Raw genomic sequence first — 24,695 nt, forward strand, 5'->3', positions numbered from 1 at the left:
GTATTCTTCCTGTTAAATGGAACTTTTAGAGCTATAACCTACTTTGCTCTAGTTTGATCAGGTATATAGGAGAGCGATCTTATTTTCAATGTCCACGTTCATTGCATTTCAAATAGGCTCCCTGCAACCCATATTATGGATATTGGCCACATGTTTGGAACTTGTAGGTGGTTGTCTGAATACCTTTAAATCAGCTTTCTCTGGTTGTTAGTTCCTTGGTTTGTTGGAGGGTTCTGGCTTGACAGCCATTGTTTTTCCTCTTTTCTGATTGTTAACTGTTATCAATAGCAGCAGTGTATTTCTTTTTCATTTACAATCTCAAATAATTTGCATAAGCAACGAAATTTTCAGCTGCTCTACGATGGCATCATTTGATGTTTCTCGTTTATGTTCTTCCCTAATCTGAAAAGATGGAAAATGTTTCTCAACTTCAAACTTCCCAGCTGCTTTTCGTTCTGTTAGCATCGAAGTTAAACATCAACTGATGCAACATCTGACTTTGCGTACAGGAATTACAAGGGTCATTCATTCTTAAATGTTTGAGAACTTGATCTAGGTATTCTTTAGCTAGACTACAAAAAATAAACGGTCTCTGTGTGGGTTTCTTTAGCATTTGTATCTATTCTCAAGCACTAAAGCATCACTTTGAGAAGCTTTTCTAAACCTTAAGTTGATAATACAGAGAACAATCCACTTGTCTTAAGGCTAATAACTATCCATTTTAGTATGAAAGTCATAACACCTACTAGAACTATGTACATCCTAGTTGGGTAGCAACTTTCAGACATTCAACAAATTAAACAGCCTTTCTTGTGTGAATCAAACATATGGCTGACAACCACAGCTAGCTTATCCATCCAGACAAATGGACTGAACAACGAATTTGTTAATTTGGGGCCAAATGTAGACGTTTTTGCATTAAAACGTGTAGGCCGTTGCATACTGCAATATCGTGTGAGTTGCTGTGTTTCTAATTTCAAATTGTAAGATAGTTTTTTTTTTTATCTTGTTTGTTATACATTAGAAGCTAGGAGTTACAAATTGTAAAGTAGTAGAGCCTTTAAAGCGATCGCTTGTGAATTATAAGTATAGATTCAGAGAGCGAGTCGACCGCCTTAACTAGTAGACAGTGCCAGGCCTAAACTAAAAGTACATAGTCCGGTGCGGCTGTCCACGGGAAGTGTTCAAAGCGTTCGTCTTGTGTTTTGATACTAACCGCAATTAACAATAACTTTGGCTTTGGATACTGCGCTCTTAATGTGACACATTCTTGCAGCCTCACATTTAAACTTTAAAAAAATTCGTTTTTTTATGGGGTGGAAATGAGTTATGCTTGAAAACTGAATGACTACCTGGTTGGTTTATAATAGACTGTTTCGCCTAGAAACTGTAGTAATGGACAAGCGACACAGTTTAGCGCTGATTGATAGTTCTACTCAATGAATCTCATTTACAATAAGAGTTGGACCTGCTCCCTCCCGAAAAGTTTAAACTTAAACAATTTCTCCTAATGAACAAAGAAGACTGGCGTAAGAGAGATGCATTCTGGTTTCCATAGCAATTCAAGAATAAGAACAGCCAATCTCGAGAGTATGTATCATACTTCAGGCTTACTAAAGAGTGTCATAATACATACATACCATTATTATGAGAAATCAGTGTAAAGGGACTGGAAATTCATCATGAAGATGCTATTAATAAGTGAATAGTCTTTAGGAAAATGAAGACATGTCTGATGATTTAAATAAAGAAAGGAAGAGCAGTCACGAAAAGTTTCAGAATTACGTCTGGAAAACTAGAAATTGATTGGGAGTAAACGTTTAAAATAAACAAGTAGGATTACTTGGTTTGTGGCAGTTTCTAGAAGAAGTAAATTCTATGACGTTGATTAAGTCGATATAGATGGGGTAATATAGAGTTAGGATAATATTTCAATTACAAAATAACATCATATTCCAGATAAAAACTATTTCGGCTGTAAGTTTTTATCTGGGAGAAAAACGTATTTGCATGAAGTTCACGAACTGCTCTTCATGGCTGCGCTCGGATCACGAGATTCACGCGATTATGTTTCTAAAACCGTGGGAAACACGTCAACATTTTCAGGCAGCTATTTAATTTACACTGCAGTGAATTTGTTATGATACTATCAGAATGAAGGCTGGTCCTAATATTGGAAGAAATAACTTGCATTAAAGCATTACGAAAGATAACCTTTAAAAAATATCAGACCGTAGTTAAACTTTAGCTGGAATGTAAAACGCAAAAGTTTGATTTTTTTCAAAATTCGCATAAAGCTACCCGATGGTTATCTGCGCTAGCCGTCTTTAATTTGACAGTGACAAACAGGGAGGGCACGTAGTGAACACCACTCACCGCCAACTCTTGAGCTACTCTTTTTACCAACGAACAGACAGATTGATCGTCACGTGTTATAAACGCCCCCGGAATTGAAAGATTGAGTAAGTTAGGGGATTCGAACCCGCGACTCTTATATTGCAAATCGAACGCCCTAATTACCCATTACAAGTTCACACATCATGATGTTTTAAATTCCATTTAGTAAATTGTTTTTAAGTGTTCATGATAACGATAAACCAACTTGAAGTAAAAATGTATTAATCTGAAGAAGGTCGAATCGTTGTTTTGTACTTTATTTTAAATAACGTTTTAATACCCATATCACCCGTCTTATGAATATATTTTAAGTGTTGTGTTTTAACTGCTATGTCTCGTTCTAGGGCGCTGCCACTCGAATTTGGAGTTTTGTAATAATGGGAAGATTTGTTTTTTGGTGTTTTTTTTAATTTCGCGCATAGCTACACGAGGGCTACCTCCTTAGCCTTCTCTAATTTAGCAATATAAGACTAAAGTGAAGGCAGCTAGTCATCATTACCCACCACCAACTCTTTGGCTAGTCTTTTACCAACGAATAGTTGGATTGACCGTCACATTATAACGCCCCACGTCTGAAAGGGCGAGCATGTTTGGTGTGATGATTATTTGAATTCGCGACCCTCGGATTACGAGTCGAACGTCTTAACCAATCTGGCCATATCGGTCCATACTGGCAAGAAGGTTTTCAAGTATTCCAAAGTTTATCAGTGTCAGATAATATTAAAGCATGCGACTTACGTTTTGGTTTTCGTTGTGTGTATCTAAAACAACAAACGAACAAACAAATTGGCATTAGAAAACTTACCTGCCCCCAAGTGGCACCACGGTATATCTCTGGATTTACAACACTATAAACCGGGTTTCGATACCCGTAGTGGCAGCGCACAGATAACCACCAATCGTGCAATTTTGTGCTTAATTTCCAACGAACCCATAAAGTTAACAATAAGCGTGGCACTGAAAGAGCTAAGCTTTGAAGTAGAAAAATGAAATAATTTCCTTTCTGTGATCTTGTCTTGATTTTCACTATAAAATTATAAGCAAATTATTTTATTAAGTTTTTAAGTAAGCTTTACATCTTCTTGTAGTTACTAATTATTTTCTACTTAATACTATATAAGTATCATTTATCACAAGATATGTGAGTGAACTGGTAATGTTTTACATTTATTTAACTGGATTTAATTACTTTTCACAAATGATGTAAAACAGAGTTGAGGAGAAAAAGTTTGTTTGTTATTAGGCACAAAGATACCCAATTGAATGTGTATGTTGTGTCTACTAAGGGTCTCGAAACTCTGTCATTATCGTTATAAGCTGTCAGACTTGCCACTAAATTAGTGGAGGGAGGCGGAGATAAAAAGTGACCTAATGATTAAGAATCATAGGGTACGCGGTTCGAGACGTGACGCAACTGAACTGAACACGCCTTCTATTTTCAGTTGTGGGTGTGCTATAGAAATGATAGTCAACTTTATTATTTAACTCAAAACCTGGACAAAGCCCACGTGGGGGAAAATCCTTCTGGTTAACTGCCTGCCCTCTGCTCACTGGTATAAAATTACGGACAGTTGTTCCAGAATCGCCCAGAAATTGCTAACCTAACCGTTTAACTCATGTTCAGTCTCAAAATCTCAATTCTAAAATAATGTTTCATCCCACTTTGTTCAATACCAAGCCACATTATCCGTACACGTGCTCTTTTGTGATTTACACACTAAAGTTGGTAAAACCAGTTTAAGCCTAACGAATGGAAGTTGCTCGAAATATTGCTTCAAAACATTTTTTTTCTTTTATTTCCGTTTTATATCATTACAACCTTCCTGAGTGTACTAGCTTTCTAACGTGGTGCAGATACTACTAAACAAAAACCAAGCTGAAAACCGTTTTAATTCTATCGTAATTTGAATATATAGGAACATCGTAAACCAAATGTTTGGCACATTTGTTTCGGGAATATAACAAATATATTGATCATCTTAAAACAAATTGTCTCATTTTCAGAGACAGGGAGTTTTGAAATATTAAAAAATAAGGTACTAGATTTATATATATAGCTGATTAGTAACACTAAAAACAGTTACAAACAGAATTTAAAAATATATAATTCCACAGAATGAATAGATATGGAAAATGAAATACGAGGTAACCATTTCATTCTCACATGGCAATAGACATTCAGAATCTTAAAAGTTGAAAATACCTTGGCACGTGAAGGCTCAACGAAACAGCAGCAGACGATATATTTGAACAGAAACCTTCAGCAGTCAACAGACAGAGCAATGCGTGTTGTCACGTGACTATGTTCCATTCTCTCATTTACTTAAAGAACAAGCAACAAATATAGTTAATGGTACTGCCATTTGAAATCACTTTGAGTTTGAAGAGAGAGATTCCTTGTATAATCCCGTAAGAAAACGTGATTGGAAGGATTGCAAAGAGCTATTATGTTACCTCGTTTAATCTCTCTATATTTAGTTAGAATAAAAGCCAAATGTTTTGAGTTTTACTTTTGCTTGTATCTTAAACAAGTTACAGTATATTCAGCCTGCCTAACAATATAAGCCTAACTGTTATTGAGTGGTTCCTTCACATCAAACATAAGTTCTCTCCATGTAAACAGTTTCAAGGGGCATAAGTATTTCAAGTTATATTTTCATGGTTTGATTAGTATTAAAACATGTTAAACATATTACAGTCTCGAAATATTTGATCATCTCCATAATTAATACTTACAAGCAAAGCTTTTATTTCAGTTGAAGTTACTAAATAATTGTATTAATTCTAATTTAAAATAGTCATACAGAAATAGCTAGAAAGGTTTAACCTTAAACGTAATGGACAGAGTTTTTAATTTGTATAAAAGGTTGAACCACTTGCATGAGTCTTGGAATCTTAAGCCTACTGTGGTAACGGAAATTACAGGGTGTGATCAAAAAGTTCTAAGACTTCAATTTTATTCCGAAGAATAATGTACGTACATCAGTATCATATGCTATCCCCTTCAAAGTAATTTCTCCCAGCTGAAACACACTTGTTCCAACGTTCCTGCCATTTTTGGAAGCAATGCTGGAAGTCTTCAACTGTTAAGTGACTAAGTTCTGCTTTCACATTATTATGGATGGTTGGAATGTCATCAGATTTCTTTCATGTTAATTTAATTTTCAATTTTGGGAGAAAAAAAACACAGGGCAAGATCAGGAGAATACAGGGGGCGTATCACAGGAATGTTTTCTTCTGCCAAAATTCTTGAACAGACACAGCAGTGTGTGAAGGCGCGTTGTCATGGTGAAAAAACCACTGACCATTCTTCCACAGCTCGTGGCGGTTTCTTCTAACTTTCTCCCTCAAGCGAATTAAGACCTTTTTTTTTATATAAAATATCTGGTTAACTGTCTTTCACCTTAGCCATCTTGGAAGCGTTTTATCTACTGATAAACGACAGCCTTATTTAAGCAGTCACCATCAAAGGCAGTTCTCAATATTTTAAGGATTACTGTTCCTCCTTTACCATTTTCACAAAAAACTTGATGCAAACACGTTGTCCTTCTTTTCTTTCCATTTTTATTACGACAGGGGCAAGAGATACGTCTGTCTTTGAACACGTTTTTCGCAACACAGGTATAAGATCTGTAGAAATGGCTTGTTCGTGGGGTAGATCACTATTTGTACTTTGTACACACCTCAATGCAGCTCACTGTCTCTGTACTGGCACCTGTAACAGAAGAAGTCTTAAAACTTTTTGATCAGATCTCGTACATGTAGCATATTCTGTCTTCTTTAGTTGGTAAGGTAAATATTTCACGATATTCAAGAATAAAAAGAATAACTCAAATACATGTTTGTGTGTAACTTTAAAAACAACGATGATTAAGGAATGAGTGCAGGAAGAATATAGCTAAATTTCTTTTGCCCAAGATACTTATTGTTCTGGACCATTCTTATGTGATGGTACATAGTTTTTTTGTGGGAACAAATGCTGTAAAGTATAATACAGAGTATAGTTGCTCTTTATTATTAAGCACAAAGCTACACAAAGGGCTACCTGTGCTCTGCCCACAACGGGTATCGAAACCCAGTTTCTAGCAGTAGAAGTTCTCAGACATACCACTGTGCCATAGAGGGGCTAAAGTGTGGAAAGGTGGAAAGTTATCTTTGCCACTGCCAGATCATGTGATACCTGAAGGTTATAGATCCTCCATTATGTTTATGTTGAAATTACAAATACTGACGTAGGTATCGTATGTACACAAAGAAGGATGACATAAGAGATCCTTGTATATAATGCTATGTTCTCACAGTCTGGGACAAGAGTAACGAAATATATAGAAAAATCAATGGTTAGCATATAAGATTCTGGAGTTTACTTTTTACAGTTAACATCCCATTACTAAAAAAAAAATAAAAGTAAACCAATAAAATCACGATCTGCACTTTATTCAAATCTCACGTTTAAGATTAACAAGAATAGCCCAAGGTTTGGCAGTGGATAGTGCTGACCAGCAGATGTCTCTCTAGTCTATTACTTTCGAATTTAGACAAGACTTGTGCAGATACCCTTCGAGTAGCTTTGCGAGTAATCCGATAAAACAAGTTCGACCTGTACATTCGACACTCGAATGTTTTTGAACTTTGTTTTATTCTTTGTCTCACACTTTATCCAGTCCCTCTTTCTTTGTTCAACTCTGTTAAAGTCAGAGTTCGTGATACATTTTCTGTTACTTGCACTTACTATACGAAAGGTTGATCACTTCACATGATAATACCGCAACACCAATATGGTTTGAGCTCTACAGTGTAGTCTTAGCGAATAGGAGCATTCTGGCAAAAAGATAAATTACTGAAGAAAATTAATTTGGGTAATAAAACTAGCTAAAACATGTATAAATCAAACTTTCTAATATTTTAATGCAAATATAATACTTCATACAATATAATAGTTTAATCAGGGATTATGTATGTGTTTCCTTATACCTTTTGAGTATCATTAATGCCCACCGAGGGAATCGAACCACTGATTCCAGTGCTGCCTGCATGTGGAATTACGTTAAGTATTGGATGTTTTTTTTATTATCATTATTTTGTTTCACAAAATATGATCACCTGAATATAATAGTACCAACAGAGACCTCTAGAACACTTGCGTTCAAATTAATATTTTCTTACAGCAGTACTTTTTTTAAATACGAGATTTCTAGAATAATACAGAATAATTCAATCAAAGACACCAAAATCAGTAAGTTCACTTGTATTAGGCCTAACTTTAATTAATCCGTTATAAAGAACGTTCGCTTATTCAATAGAGATGCTTTAGTTTAGTTAGGGCTAATCTTTATTGTATTTAACAATACCAGTAAATAAACTTGCAATGTTATTCTAAGGCTTAACGTTAGAAAGCAGACATGGTATAGTGATAATGTACTCTTTCATTGAGCAGATTCTTTTAATTTTTTAGCAAAAGCGAATAAATTTCTGTTTGAAGTGAAAATGTTTGCACTGGGGCCAACAGGTGAATATAAGTGATAGTAACCTGTAGCAAATGTTCAGAAAGAAATAAATGATTTTTTTTTTATTTTACGTGAATCGAAAATCGACTTGAATGAACAATTAGCTGTGAAATTGTACAAGTAGTTAGATATACACGATAACTAGCAATGACCCGAACGCTACAGAAGCTGAGAAATCAGTGAAATGAAAACTAACTCAATGTACAACGTATCCTTCTATCTGGGTGTTTCTGAAAGTATCTCGATTATTAAAGGGGCGGGTACAAAAGTGTTCTTCATTTGAGACATTATGATACTCCTTTGTAATTCCAGTGTCCTTCGGGGATCGGTATTTTCCACATAAGTAAGTTTCAATTGCGGGATAATAGGGGACGATGAAATATCTTTGAACTGTTCATGTACTTTTCGTAAGCTTCTGTTTGTTTTTGAATTTCGCGCAAGGCTGCATTAAATAACACTTGGGCTACTCTTTTACCAACAAACAGTGGGATTGATCGTCATATTATAACGCCCCCACGGCTGAGAGGGCGAGCAAGTTTGGTGCGACGGGGATTCGAACCTGCGACCCTCAGATTATGAGTCGAACGCCTTAACCCACATGGCCTCGTAAGCTTCTGCCCGTCCCTTTAACATTCTAGGTATTCTATGATCACTTTTATAAGCTTTCTTTTAAATCTAGGGCCATCATTATGCTTACAACTCTCTCTAGCAAACAGCGAAATTAAAAAACAGCTTGCAGCAGTATTTGCACAAAGTAAGCAAATTAATTCAAATTAACTATAATGTAGCAAAACAAACGGAAGCCTAAATTGGTGTTAGTACTTTAATATCAAATTGCACAATGTAAGTAAACTGACCCAAGTTACTGCATTTTCAAAATAACTCGAAATTAATTAGTTTATTTGTAAAACATTCAGAATTATGGTAACTAATCTTTAACTGAAATACAAAATTCCAAAAGCTTAACTATCAATCATCCTTTCCATTGGTGGTCAGTTTTAAGAATTACAATGCTAAAATCTTGGATTTAATTCCCCATTGCGTGTAGTTTTGTACTAAAAAAGAATAAAACAAATAATTCATTTTTACTTCTAGCGCACCTTTTATAAAACCGACTACATCTGACTGTACAGCAAAAATAAAACAATTTTTTTTATTAAATAATATCAAGTCGGTAAGTAATGATTTATCACATTCATTCAGTCCTTCAAACTACATGTTTCTCAACACTATAAGTTGTATACTTAAACATTGCTCACTTTTTGGCGATAAGAAACTGTTAGCGCAATCAAGACCAAAGAAACAGAAACTATTTTAAACTTTACCTGACGTTGCAGATCTTGGAACGTTAGCTAAAACTGAAAATATTAAGGAAACTTAATGCCCATAATGAGAAGGCAACGATCCAACTAAAACGCTACTTATGGACAAAAAGTAATAAGTTAAGTTCAGTTGTTGGATATATTAAGCAATATCACCAAAAATGTCACTGGTGCAGTTCAGAGGTTTTCTGTTTATTCGAGAGGGAAGAGGGACAGAAAGTTTCACAACAGTTTCGCACTTGGCTCCTCTTCACACTTTCATTCTTTTTTAAACCACTCTAATCTGGTATAGTTTTGTAATTTTGTTATTTAACAGAAAAAAATGTAATATTTAAACATGGACAAAGAACAAATGTAGCTTGGTAAACTACACAGACGATTTTGCTTTATTCTTGGTGTAATATCGATTAGGGTTAATTGATGTTAATGAAACACATTTTATAATTCGGGAAGTGGATGTCTTGAATTTAATTCGGTGATGGAAACAACTCAATCTGTTCTAAGGATTAATATTTATAAAATAAAGAATGTCATCATTATTAGCTTAATTTATAGTAATTTTTTGAAATGATTCGGATTTTAACTTTGTTAAACTCGTAATTATGTCATAATTAAGCATCCCACTATTTGCTACATGAGATATTTAGAGTTTTAGACTAAAGCTCACATGACCTTCTTTGAGGAAAAAATATATAATAAAAAACATAACGATTTATTAACTCGTATCTTAAGCGCTTTTATATGTAATTTGTTTATTTTTAACCATGTTATTTTTATTACCCTAAAACAATATTTCAAATAACAATTAAATAACAAATGTCGATTACCAGATTCCATTATAATTTTGTTTGCTAGAGAAAGTTGTCAATCATGATGAGGACGCTGGATCTGGAAAGTTCATAAAAGCAGTCATAGTATGACTAGAAAATCATAATAATGTAATACACTAGAGATTTATTGGAATTTGGTGAAGCAAGAGAGTATTATAGTAACCAGTGTGTGAACGTTCAATGAATGTTACAGTTCAGTGTTAGACAGTGAGTTATTGTACCTTTTATGTGTTGTCGTTTATTTATCAAATAAAGCTAAATAAATAAGGAACAGAACATCAGTAGTGCAGATTCTGCTGAAAGTAAAAACGTTTGTGTGCTCAAGCCTACAACATATTTAAAAGCAGACGTAGCCTGCAGTAAATATTATTAAATAAATTAATTGATTTGTTATCGTTATCTGGACTGACTTTGCATTATTTTAATCACATAATTCCATAGAACTCACTCAATGATAGAATACAATACAACACTTGTGTCAGAAGTGAGATTATTTCAAGAAAATAACAGAGGCACAAAGCGAGATAGGAAAACTTCAGAAGATAAGAGAATAGAAAGGAGAACAAACGGAAGAGACATAGCAATAAAATAAAATAGAAAAAGAACAAAAAGTAAAAGATGAACATTTAAGGGGAAAATTGAAAGAAAGATACATAATATTAAAAAATAAAATGTATAAACTACAAGAGAGACGAAGCTAAAGTAGGCGTACAGAGGGATTGCAACAGTACTGAGAAACATCAGTGAAGTACTGAAAAGCAGTAATGACAAATTCAAAGTACAAAATGAAATTAGTGACAGAATAAAATATTTGAGGAAAAAAAAGTGGATAGATACAAAGATCAAACCTCCACATCATTTTCTGCACCTGTTCAAGAATTCTGAACCAAAATATGAAATAGGAGAGTCTGTTTAGACTACACTCATTGGCACCACTGCTGTGCTGTCTGTTATTGCAGGGTCTTCTTAAGCTGATCTATCCATATTACTACCAAATCTACTAGCCTTAGTTTACCTGACCAGTTCAAGAGCATTCTCTGGTGGATAAACCAACACACTATCAAAATCAGTTCACAATAATTTTCAGATTAAACAGATGATACAGTGAACAACAAACTCTTGACGACGATAAACCCACTTGAAGTAAAAATAAAGCAGAGAACTACATTTCGATCACCTTCAGCTCAACTACCCATTTTAAAGAATCAGCCTAAATGACAATAAGTAACTTACCACCCACCGCCAACTCTTAGGCTACTCTTTTACCAACGAATAGTAGGATTGACCGTCACATTACAACGCCCCCACGGCTGAAAAGGGAAGCATGTTTGGTGCGACGGGGATTCAAACCCGTGATCTACAGAGTACGAGTCGAGTGTCTTAACCACCTGGCCATGCCGGGCAAGGTGGTGAGTGTCACCATCGCCAATAACACTGTCTAACGTTGGGACAGAACAAGTTTAAAATGGTGCTGTCGCTAAGAGTCGTAACGACGGCAAGACAGAAAAATGTGGCCTATTGTGATCTGAGTGTTACAAAGACAACAAACACATTGGTGCATCAGTCCCAGATAAAAGAAAACGATGAGTTAAAAAACTGTGACCAATGCGTAGTCTAGGTAAAACAACTTCCTCTTTACGATCCTTACGGAAGCAAGATGGCCAAAGTCCAATAGAGGGTTTTATTTGGAAAAGCTTGCTTTCACGTTGCTTACTCCAAGTCGACTGCCAACTGGCACAGAGTCGAGCCTTGAATACAGGAATATAGTCCATATATGGAACAGTCACAGCAGTGATAGTACCAAAGCTGACAGATTTAGCTGCGGTGTCGGTGAGCCCGTTCCCGCAGATACCAACGCAGCCTGGTTTCCAGAAAAACTGGATAGAAGTAGAGGTTAAAGAGAAATTGGCCAGTCGGTTTTGAATATCAACGAGAACAGGGTGTGAACTAACGTGAAGCGATTCCAGGGCCAGTAGAGAACTAATCGAGTCAGTATAAATAGTGCAGTTTGAGTACTACTTAGCTTCTATGTGATCCAGGGCAAGTGAACCCAGAAACTGTAGAGGGGATTCTGCACGCAACCACTGAACTACAACAAACCATAGCAGAGCCCACATAAGCACCTGATTTTGAACCATCTGTGTAAATAGGAATGGAAGGATGGTTCGAAAGATGTTCAGGAAATAACAGACAGTATTTCCAAAAGGGAGTGTCTGCTTTTTTTCAGATGACTTAAAGATAGGTCACATTTGGGAACTGTAATAAGCCATGCTGGGACGGACTGACCAGTGGATACAGCAATGTTATCCAAGGACAGACAAAATTCATCCTGGATACAAAGGTGAAAAGGAGCAATGGCAGATCGTCCGTTCTGAAAAAGCATGGCCCACCGAGGAAGGAAAACACAACCTCAGTTGGGATGTTTTGGTAAGGAACAAAGTTTCGAAGCATATAGTAAAGATAGTTGCAAACGGCAGAGGTGCAAAGAAGGTTCATGAGACTCTATGTATAAGCTCTGAAGTGGGGAAGTGTGAAAAGCCCCAGTGCAGAGCCGAAGTCCTCGATGATGAATGGGGTCCAGTATCTTCAAGGCCGAGGTCCTGGCAGAGCCATAGACCAGTGACCCATAGTATAGTTTTGATCGAATAAGAACACGATATATCTTTAGCATGGAACAACAATCCTCTCCCCAAGTTGTGAAAGAGAGGTCACTGAGGATGTTTAGTGCTCTTGTACATTTGACTCGTAACTGTTTGATGTGTGGTATACAGGTCAGCTTATAGTCAAAGAAAGCCCCAAGAACTTTGTCTCGTGGACCACAGGCAGCACAATTTCACCGATACGGAGTTCAGGATCAGAGTGAATACCGCGTCGGCATCAAAAGTGCATGCAAATGGTTTTAAAAGTTAAAACCGTTTGCTGTGATTCACTTCAGTAAACGATTGAGGGCAGTTTGTAGCTGCCGCTCAATATACCTCATGCTCGACGACTGACATGAGGTGTGAAAGTCGTCGACATAGAGCCCGTTTGCAACAGTAAGGAGTTGTTCAGTGATGGCATTAATTTTTATACTGAAAAGTGTAACACTCAAAATACAGCCCTGAGGGGCTCCAAGTTCCTGTAGAAAAGAACGGGAAAGTGTCGAACCCACACGAACTTGGAATCGCCTGTCCATTAAAAGGTTTTTAATAAAAATGGGAGAATGACTATGTAATCAAAGTTAATGAGAGTCTCGCAAAATGCCACACCTTAATGTGGTATCATAAGCCTTCTCAAGGTCAAAGAATATTGATACAAGATGTTGTCGTTTGAGATAGGCTTCTCTGATTGACGTTTTATGTCGAATCAGGTGGAGCATGGTGGAGTGCTGTCGTCGGAATCCACACTGGGTGGGCAAGGAACCAAACAAGACGAGCATTAACCATCCTCTCTGAGGTCTTACAGAAAACAGCTCGTCAAAGCAATTGGACAGACGTTTGAAGGAATTTTGGGATTTTTCCCGGGCTTAGAGAAAGGTAGAACAATAACCTGGCACCAGGCATCAGTACAAACATTCTCTTGCCAGATCTGGTTAAAAACAATCAGAAGAATAGCAAGAGAAGCAGGAGATAGATGGCGTTATATTTCATAGCGTGTATCATCAGGTCCAACCGATGCACTGCCAGACAATGAAGGGGCAATTTGAGTTCCATCAGTGTAAGGAGGCGATTATAGTCATAGAGACAATCAGCTAGAAGGGAAAGAGGTGATCGCTCCGCTCGAGTCTTGGTGGCTAAGAAGGTGGAGGATGAAGCAGAAGTGCTAGATACACGGCGAAAGCTTTCACTTAAGAGTATCGGCGATGCTCCGGGTATCAGCTACTTCCTGGCAATCAGAGAGCAACATCGAGAGAGGGATGGAATTATATTGCCCACTGACCTTTCGAACCTTGTCCCATATGACTTTGAAACTGGTGGTAGAAGATATGCTGGTTGTAAACTTAATCCAAGATTCCTTATGGTTTTGATGTCTTACCCGCCGAGCATATGCATGTGCATGGGCTTAATGGAAAGCGATGCGATTCGAGAGTGTGGGATGCCTACGAAAAGTATCCCAGGCCTGTTTTTGAGCCTTCTGTGCCATGTAGAAGGCAGTATTTCATCACGAACGAGGATATAGTGGAAAACGTGTAGAGGGTTTAGGAATACATTGAGCCCCTGCCTGTACAATACAGTCAGTCATTGCTGACACCAAGTCATCTATTGACAAGATCAAGTTCTGGGAGAACAGTGAAAGAGGGCCAGTTGGCTTGATCCAGCTTCCACGGGGGAACGCAGGTCGGGTGGCATCGACCACGGCCAGTATCTCTCAAAATTATAGGAAAATTATCATTGCTTCGAAGTGGGAGAGTAGTGAAGAGGAGAAATTGAGAAATCAATAGCAGTAAAGAACTGACTAGGTGCATGGAAATAATTGAAAGAACCAGTATTGAAAAGAGAAAGATTGTGATTTGAGAGCATACGCTCGACGGAGTGATCCCTCCCATCAATATCAGTACATCCCCAGAGAGAATAATGTCCATTAAAGTCTCACAGGATTAAAAATGGAGATGGAAATGTTCAACAAGAACATCAAAGTCTGATTGATCATAGGTCTCTTCAGGGGACAGGTAGAGAGAACAAACAGTGATGGTACGACCCACGTAAACACAGATGGCTACGGTCTCCAAGGGTGTGCCGAGTGGCAAAGACAAGGTGGGCACATGCTGATAAACCAACAGTGCCACTCCTCCATACACTCGTCCATCACACAGTCTGTCATTTCTGTACAAAGAAAACCACCGAAAGGTGACTGTATTGGCAGATTTCAGAAATGGTTCCCGTAAGGAAAGATATACAGAATGGTAGGAAGCAATCAGTGCTTTGATGTCATCCAGATTAGAAAGTAAACCTCGACAGTTCCACTGTATCAAGGTGGCCATTGTTAATTAGGTGTAAGCGAATTGGGTGAAGAGCCTTTCCGTTTTTGACCAAGTCTTTTTTCTTTGTTCGAGGGAGATCTGTTGATCTCCATGGATCACGTCCTGGATTTAATGGGCAGGTCTTTGTCGTTGAAAGAGGATTCCAGCGACTGAGGACGTGAACGAATGATTGTTTTGCATCTTGGAGCGGGAGAAGATGTACCCGAGGAAATGCCTGTACCCGGAACCCAAAGAAGTAGATCTTGTGGTTTGCTGGAATGAATGTTAAGGACACAGGTGGGTGTTAACGTTGATTCATCAACTTTTTTAATCATGAAAAGACTTTTCATATGGTTTGAGAACGATTGTTTTGGAGGCACAGAGAAATCTGTCTGGACTCCCACTGTAGTAATGGAACGAAGTGCAGCAGCATACGTCCGAGATGAAGTGGTGGACAGCAAGTCTCAGGGTAAATAATGTTTTGAATCGTCTTCAAATGCTGCACCTCTTTTTCTTCCAACCACTCAGGGCTAGAACGAAAGTAGGATGGGTGAGAGCCATAGCAATTGACACTGTAAGGGCCCGTTTCATTCTCATAAGCATCGTGATCCTTGCAACCAAACGAACACACGTCGAGGAACCACGACATGATGTCTCTGAGTGACTGACACTGAAAACACCTGAGAGGGTTTGGAATGTGTGGCCGTACTTTGCACTTAAGATAACCTGCCTTGATGATGGCAGGTAGACGCGATGATGGAAATGTTAATATGAGGACATTGGTCGACATCATAATTCCATCTTTGCAAGTGTAGATACGCCTCACTGCAGAAACTTCTTGGGTGGAGAAACCAGCGGGAATCTCCGACTCTGGGATGTTCTTCAAACCCTTCACAACAATAACCCATCATGGTATATTCCCAATCGCCTTTGAATGTAAGAGGAGTTCACTGTGTTTAGATATGGATGTTTCCACCAATATGTCACCAGAGCGAAGCTTTTTAACTGACATTGGAGAGCCAGCGAATTTCTCTAGTCCATTCTGAATCAAAAAAGCGAGCTATTTGCTCTAAAGGTTTGTCTTAAAGAGAATGTAATATAAGAAAATTATGTACAACAGGTGGTACGGATGTTGAAGATTGCTGCTCAGAAACTTGAAGACGTGGTCGTTTACCTATGGACTCTTTTTCACTATTTTATTTAAGTTTTTATTTGGAGAACCCATAATAATAAAGAATGTTTCGGCGTCCACTAGCCGTACGAGGGGCGCACTACAATGCCAATACACATGATCCAAGGCATTATTTAAAGAAATTCATTGACATACATCTATTTTATACACATTGACATTGTGTATATATATAATCTCCCCCAAAAATGTTAAAAACCTTCTCTGCAACACATTTTCTTATTCTTATTATGGGTAAATTAACAGAACACCTTATTTAGAACATATTGGATATCTTGTCCTATTATTAAAATAATCGCTTTAATATTGGACAGTCGAACAAGTGTAATTAATTAATTATGAAAAATCTAAAAAAATACCAACTTTGGAAAACTAAGTGCATCTGTTTAAAGACAGTCTAACTAACTATCTTCTGTGTTGCTGTTGATCTTGAATTATATACCACCTTATTTGAAAACATTTGGTGTACCTGATCCTGGATAGGATATTTTCTTAGAAGCATTTGGTAAATTTACTATTGGTAAAATTTTATGAAAACATTATTATCTGTGACCCTGAATAAACTAAAAGCTCTAGTTTTAAACGTAACCTGAGTAATTTATAATATGATTATCAAGCTGATCATCGCTTTAATTGAAATTTGGAATGAAATAAAACATTGTTTTTCAAATTATGTTTCAATAAACTTTATTTAAGGTGAACAACGAGTTATTTTACAAACTGATTTGTTTACTTTATCCTGATTGACCAACATGATATATTGCAAATTCACATAATGAAGTATTCATCAGTCATTTTGTCTCTGTTTGTTTACTGATGCACCAATCATTTTATTTCTGTTGTTTGCTGCTCCACCAATTATTTTGTTTCTGTTGTTTGTTGGTCATCCACAACAAGTTAACAAAACAAAGTATTCATCATTCATTTTATTACATTTTCTTGTTCAGACTATGTCCACCAGGGAACATAGATTCAATACAAGTCTATGAAGATTTACAAGTCGTGCAACTTCCTAGAGAAGGGTTTGGGACATCATTTTGGCTTACTTGTCGAAAACAATTCTTATCATTTCTGAAAAATCAAATACCCACTTTCTTGACGTCATGTACTCCAATTCTCAGTACTACTCAGCTCGCGTAAGGCGTGCGACTCGTAATCCGAGGGTCGCGGGTTCGCGCCCACGTCGCGCTAAACATGCTCGCCCTCCCAGCCGTGGGGGTGTATAATGTGACGGTCAATCCCACTATTCGTTGGTAAAAGAGTAGCCCAAGAGTTGGCGGTGGGTGGTGATGACTAGCTGCCTTCCCTCTAGTCTTACACTGCAAAATTAGGGACGGCTAGCACAGATAGCCCTCGAGTAGCTTTGTGCGAAATTCCAAAAAACAACAAACAAACAAACTACTCAGCTCATTTTCTGTAGCACTGAAGATGTCTTGACGTCACGTCTTGAGCTCCCAGACATCACGTTCTTCGTGTCGCTGTTCGTGAAAGCTCCGTACACATCTTTACCTGACAGTATTAGATGTTGGTATAGAACTCTAATCCTGCCTGGTAAGATGAACTCGGAGTTTTTGTAGTCATCTGAAGTCTCGTTTCAGATTTGGAGAAATTATTGATCCTGGAAGAAAGGATTCTGTTATATTGTTTACTCTTCTTTGTGCAACATTAAGGCCGAACACGAGCTTGACAGAAGCAGCAAGATTTACTCTTCAGTGTTTGATTTCGGCATTTTGAGGATAAATTCTGAAAAATAAATGAAAAACACGCTACTAATATTAATAAAAGCTGCAAACATTGAGGCTTTATGAATTTAAAAATTGAGTATCCATTTGATTACTAACATATTTGGTCTTTCATCACTCTGGTGGACATTCTTTACTATCATAACAGTTATAAGTAAAAACAAAACAAAAACAATCTATATCATCTGGAGTTGTTTCCCGTTAACGTTGTTTCACATTTACGTATAGAAATTATTATTGATGTGTGTGTTTTTTTCTTGTTGCAAAGCAACATCGGGCTATCTGCTGAGCTACCACTGAGGGGAATCGAGCCCCTGATTTTAACGTGGTAAATCCGTAGACTCACCACTGTACTGGCGGGGGACTATTATTAATGTTTCTATAAAAGTACATTTATAGTCGTTTAATTTTTAATTTTAACTTTTACTCACATTTGCATGGGGCAGAGAAAGCAATTCTTTCTTGCTAAACAATGCATCTGGACACAAGAAGAATATTAAGAAAAGGCCGTATAAACTTAAGTGTGGAATTATGGGAAATCTAGGAAATAACACAAAGTATAACTCACCCACGATGACTTATCGGGAAAACTAAGGGCTTATAATCTTAAAAATCGAATTTTGATATTCGTGGTGGACAGGGCACAGATAACCCATAGCGTATCTTTGTTATTAATAATAAATAAAGGATATTAGTTACAAATATATACGACTTCTCGGATACAGTTAAAACACTATTACTTAGTTTGATCAGACGCTTATATTTTTGTTTTAAATTTACATAGAGTACAATATGAAAACTTATATTTGTCCATAACATTTTGTCCACAAAATTAAACATTCCAGTAAATAGGTAATACTAAAAAGTGTTTATGTATAATACGAAAAAAACAACAAATGTTCACTGAATGAAACAAATTACTGATAATAAATAAAAATACACCGACCATTGCTATAGTTGACTGGAAAAGACATCAACTATATAGGAGAAAGTGTTAGGATTATAATTCCATGTTTTTGACCAACTTTAAACTGGATAAAAAATAACATGATCTGACTTGTAAATAGTTTGTTTTGAATTTCGCGCAAAGCTACTCGAGGCTATCTGCGCTAGCCGTCCTTCATTTAGCAATGTAAGGCTAGAGGGAAGGCAGCTAGTCATCACCACCCACCGCCAACTCTTGGGCTACTCTTTTACCAACGAATAGTGCGAGTGACCATCACATTATAACGCCCCCACGGCTGAAAGGCGAGCATGTTTGGTGTAATGAAGATTCGAATTCGCGACCCTCAGATTGCGAGTCGAGTGCCTTAACCACCTTGCCATGCCGAGTCCTGATTGGTAAAAGTATTATTACAATCGCTTTTTGTGGCGGATTTTAACTGAATGCGAGGTTAAAATGGAATGTATAGCGATAAAACTGTATTGTTTATTGTGGAGGGTTTCAAAGTAGTTTAAGACAAAAAATGATTCAGAATGAAATGTTAAAATACTGTAATTTTATGGAGATACTTGAACAGCGTGCAATGAAAAAAGTGATAAAATGCTGTAGTATTGGGAACGCTTTTATTTTCGTAGAGAGGGGAGACTTGAACAGAATCAAACATGGGCTTGGAGAAAGTAAATAATTTTGTTGTGCGAAAACAGAAAATTCCCGACCAAAAGCCTGTGAAGAAAAAGAAGATATATATATTTATTTCTACTCAATGACGTAAACTTCTAAAAACATGTTTACTGTAAAGTTTGACTCATTTTGAAATAACTGAATAATTACGTGGTAGAATACTCAGTCGTTGACTGTCTGGCACGAGCTCGCCACATTCCTCGTTTATCTCGAGACAACTTAAAAGTACCATGGTTCTGAAAACAGCTAGTTAGTTTGTAAAATACATAAAATGGGTGAACATGGAATAATTACTCTGCTACGCCGCTGCCTTCCACTTAAAATGCACGAAGTTTATAAATGTCGATACCTTTTAAAAAATCTTAATATTACGTGTGACACAAATACCACTGAAATATTATGACGCGACCTCAGAAGTGCTGGTTGGTGAATGTGTGTGTTTTTCTACAGTAAAGCCACAGTGGGTTGTCTGCTGGTTGGTATCCCCTTAGTATAGCTCTAGATTTCGGATCTCACGAGCGTGGTTTGAATTCATACGACTATAAAATATGAGAGGGCCAATCTGTTATTTAGCATGGATGGTATAATGTTGTTGAGTAACTGTCTTCTCTCTGGTCAGTAGTTCAGAATCAGGAACATGATTACAAACACACAACCTCAGAGGCGATGACTTTAGATTAATATGCGTGAACTACAAGAACGAACAAGTGTAACAGAACGTTCTACCTAGATGCAACTCATTAACTATTCTCGCGAGGGCTAAAACGTTATTTACATAAATCAGCTGTCATGAATAGACACTATCATTTTAGATCTAAGGACAGTCACTGTTCACCGTCTTATGAAAAATCGGATGTCGTGGTAAAACTAATGCTTGTAAAGACTGAATCTCACGAGACAAACAACACAAGTTATATGAATATACATCATATCGAACGTGACACGTGTTTATGTCGCCTTGAATTTGTACTGATTTTTTAAAAAATATTTTGATAAAAGATGGTTTTGAAATGTTTACATGTTCTACAGTTATTACTGTACGCTGAGTCTGAAACTTATTTCCATTCTTCTCCATGATGTACAGAATTTTCACAAAACATCTCACGTAATTTTACACAAGTGAATCATTTTCATTGAAATCGGATCACATTTTGTTGTACTTAGAATACTGACAACCACTGGCTATAGATTTCTCTAGACCAATCGCGACGTGAGAGCCTTAATGATCGTCCTAGAACCCAAATATAACAAAATTTCCATTGTGATAAATGAAAAAATTTGATCTCAGTAAGATTTTTTTTTCCAGATTTGTGAAAAATTCCTTATGTGATAGTAAAATGTGAATATTATTTTTGAAATCTACGAAGCTGAATTATGGAAAATCTGTTACTGAACCAAAACAAATTTTAAGAAGTTTAAACTCGCAGACCTGTGTTATTAGTTAACCATTTATGGTTAACCAATTTCTACCAAGACAATCCTCATGGTATAAACCGTCAAAATATTTCACTCGAATGTTTGGAGGTTATGTTTTTACCAGATTTTGTTTACTATCATCCTGTTAAGTAATATTATAATTACTTTCAAGGCTGTAAACGAGGAGGGAGATAAAACCTTCGAAATTTCTTCTGTCCCAACAAATAAAAGAGGAATGAGAGAGGAAAGAAAATAAAGCAAATACTTTTTCCTTCTAAAACATGCCGTATTTATAACATATTAATATTTATTGTACATCTAAAGATGCCGTATTTATAACATTTTAATATTTATTGTATATCTAAACATGCCGTATTTATAACATTTTCATATTTATTGTATATCTAAACATGCCGTATTTATAACATTTTAATATTTATTGTATATCTAAACATGCCGTATTTATAACATGTTCATATTTATATCTAAACCTGCCGTATTTTTAACATGTTTATATTTATTGTATATCTAAACATGCCGTATTTATAACATGTTCATATTTATTGTATATCTAAACATGCCGTATTTATAACATGTTCATATTTATTGTATATCTAAACATGCCGTATTTATAACATGTTCATATTTATTGTATATCTAAACATGCCGTATTTATAACATGTTCATATTTATTGTATATCTAAACATGCCGTATTTATAACATGTTCATATTTATTGTATATCTAAACATGCCGTATTTATAACATGTTCATATTTATTGTATATCTAAACATGCCGTATTTATAACATGTTCATATTTATTGTATATCTAAACATGCCGTATTTATAACATGTTCATATTTATTGTATATCTAAACATGCCGTATTTATAACATGTTCATATTTATTGTATATCTAAACATGCCGTATTTATAACATGTTCATATTTATTGTATATCTAAACATGCCGTATTTATAACGTGTTCATATTTATTGTATATCTAAACATGCCGTATTTATAATATATTCATATTTATTGTATGTCTAAACATGCCGTATTTATAATATATTCATATTTATTGTATATCTAAACATGCCGTATTTATAACATGTTCATATTTATTGTATATCTATGTTATATTGCACAAACGTGTTTTTCACAGTTATTACAAATCATAATTCATTTTCCCAAAACATTTAATATAAATCAAAGAAAAGAGCTGGGAGTGGCAACGTTTATTTATCTACTTGGGGGATTCCCCCGTTCAACGGAATTGCTGGTTAAAACATAGAAGATCTAAACCTGGATTTTTACTTGTATTATTAAGCCGAAATTGTTTCCAAAAAAAAATCGATACAAACAAATGCTTTACAATCGCTATTTCTTTATGTTTTGTGCATGTTCAACATGAAAATGCAGTTGTTTGAAATGTGAATATCATGACAAGTTTATTTTGGTTTTTGAATTTCGCACAAAGCTACACGAGAGCTATCAGCGCTAGCCGTCCATAATTTAGCAATGTAAGACTAGAGATAAGGCAGCTAGTCATCACCACCCACCACCTATTTTGGACTACTCTTTTACCAACGAATAGTGGGATTGACAGTTACATATAACGCTCCCACGGCTGAAAGAGCGAGCATATTTGGTGTGAAGGGGATTCGAATCCGCGACCCTCAGATTACGAGTCGAGTGCCTTAACCACCTGGCCATGCTTGGCCATCATGACATGTACAAGCTGTAATAAAAGCGACGGAGCATCAAAGGATTCTTCCTCTAGACCTACCTGTCTATAACGTACTTGTAAAAAGTGTGTATTTCTACATTTTAAGTGCCTTTAAAAGTATATTACTGACTGCTTATAGCCAGCATTTACCCTGGAGAAAATAAGAGTGAATCCTCAATAGCAGCGGCAATTAATTGTTTTGGGGAAGATTAAGGTAAATTATAATAGTTAATGAAAAGGAAAAAATAAAGCATGTGTAGCTTTGCGCGAAATTCAAAACAAATCAAGTATCGTTAACAAATATAGAAGGACTAATATACTTTGCATGACCTTAGAATTGTATTCACTTGTATTGAATCTTCGAGCAATTACCTTTTCTGAAAACAGATTAAAATTAAACTGAATGTAAAAGCCTAACTCTCGAGGTCCTAACGATTAGCTCATAAAAAAGTTCCTTTAGCCTAAGAAATTCTAATTAATACATCATTCTTTGGATTATTCTGTTTCAAAGACAATAATAAAATTAACAATATACAACTTGTACAAGATAAATAATCGCAACACTTGTTCCATTCAGTCTGTAAAACTCAACAAACCACTTTTTTCCGCCTTTTCGCCATAATCTACTTGAAGTATCAAAACGACACAGACAGCAGAAACTTATCGCATGCGCGCACACACACACACACTCAAAATTACAACCCACACCATTAAATGGTCTTTCAAGGCGGGTGTAGGTACTGAAGCCAACATGTGGGCTGTGTGTCCATGATCTCTCCTTCTATTGTTTGGTCATGACATTTCAAATACAAAGGAAGGAAAGGCCAATATAAACAGTCCATATCACACATTATAATACTTAAAACTCCGGGAGCTTACGCCCCAAGAGGAAGAAATAAAGATAACTTACGTAAATCCATACCTTCTTACACCAGGTGTGTTAGATTGGTCGGGAAAAGCACAAAAACAGGTTGAGGTGAAGATAGATGATCGTTACTTAGGAGGTTATGTATTACTCCACCCATGGCCTAACGTCAATACAGCCTACACGTACGAAACTCCTCTATCTAATGCCTAATATGGAGAGAGATAAAAAGTGGCTAAGCTATAACTTACCTTTAGTTTTTATACGACACCATAACACCACCCACACAATTATCGATTTAAGAAAAATATTAGCTCAATGTGTAACACATCTGTTGAGAACTTTTTAACAACAGAAAAGTTTAAAGATTGGTTACAGGCAACAAACAATGTGTATATACATTTCTATTGTATAGACTCGTAACGTGAAAAACATTCGAAACGGTTTTTCCTGCAATATCGGTAAGTTTTATAACTCTGCATTTGCTTGTCTTAGCGTATAGCTACACAAAAGGCTATCTGCGATCTGCCCACCACAGAGAATACAACGTCGAATTTCAGCGCTGCAATTCCATAAACGTACCACCGACCCACTGGGGAACTCGACCCTCGGTAAATTTAATGTCACAAAAAAAGATAAAGAAAAATGCTCTTTGGAAGAAAACTGTTTGGAGTCAATGTTAGAAACCTTCCGGTGGCGTAACGGTAAAAACTGGGTTTCGATACCACCACCATGGACAAAGCATATTTAAAAATCGAATATTGTTTGCATGAGCTCAAACTGTGCTCGTTTGTGAATAACGTAACACTAAACTACGTGTAAAAACTTTGGTGTGGATTTCGCGCGAACTCTACACGAGGACTATACGTGCGCAGGCTTCCCCTAATTTAGCAATGTAAGACTATAGGAAATGAAGCTAGTCATCACGACCCACCAACGGCCAATTCTTAGACTACTCTTTTACCAACAAATAACTGATTGCCCATCTCATTATAACGCTCCAATATCTGAAGGGGCGAGCATGTTTGGACAGACGAGGATTCGAACCCGCAACTACCTGGCCATGCGGGGCCACATGTAAAATGCTAACATAACAGTATTTCTTGTTGTCTTTCTAAATCAATTATACCTATGTGA

General features: G+C 36.4%; 2 protein-coding genes across 13 annotated transcripts in view; one reads left to right on the forward strand and one right to left on the reverse strand.

Moving 5' to 3' along the window:
- The window catches only part of LOC143230519 (uncharacterized), a 131,615-nt gene that overhangs the window by 69,063 nt on the left and 37,857 nt on the right, over positions 1–24,695 (reverse strand). For 5 of the 12 annotated variants that reach the window (XR_013016481.1, XM_076464232.1, XM_076464236.1 and 2 more), the window contains one exon: positions 23,604–23,767. The gene's annotated coding sequence lies outside the window, so the exon portion shown is untranslated. The other 7 variants (XR_013016477.1, XR_013016476.1, XR_013016479.1 and 4 more) reach the window with 6 other exon arrangements.
- The window catches only part of LOC143230521 (uncharacterized), a 48,954-nt gene that overhangs the window by 3,101 nt on the left and 21,158 nt on the right, over positions 1–24,695 (forward strand). The window lies entirely within an intron of this gene.

Source organism: Tachypleus tridentatus, chromosome 10, assembly GCF_004210375.1.
Source record: "Tachypleus tridentatus isolate NWPU-2018 chromosome 10, ASM421037v1, whole genome shotgun sequence".
NCBI lineage: Eukaryota > Metazoa > Arthropoda > Merostomata > Xiphosura > Limulidae > Tachypleus > Tachypleus tridentatus.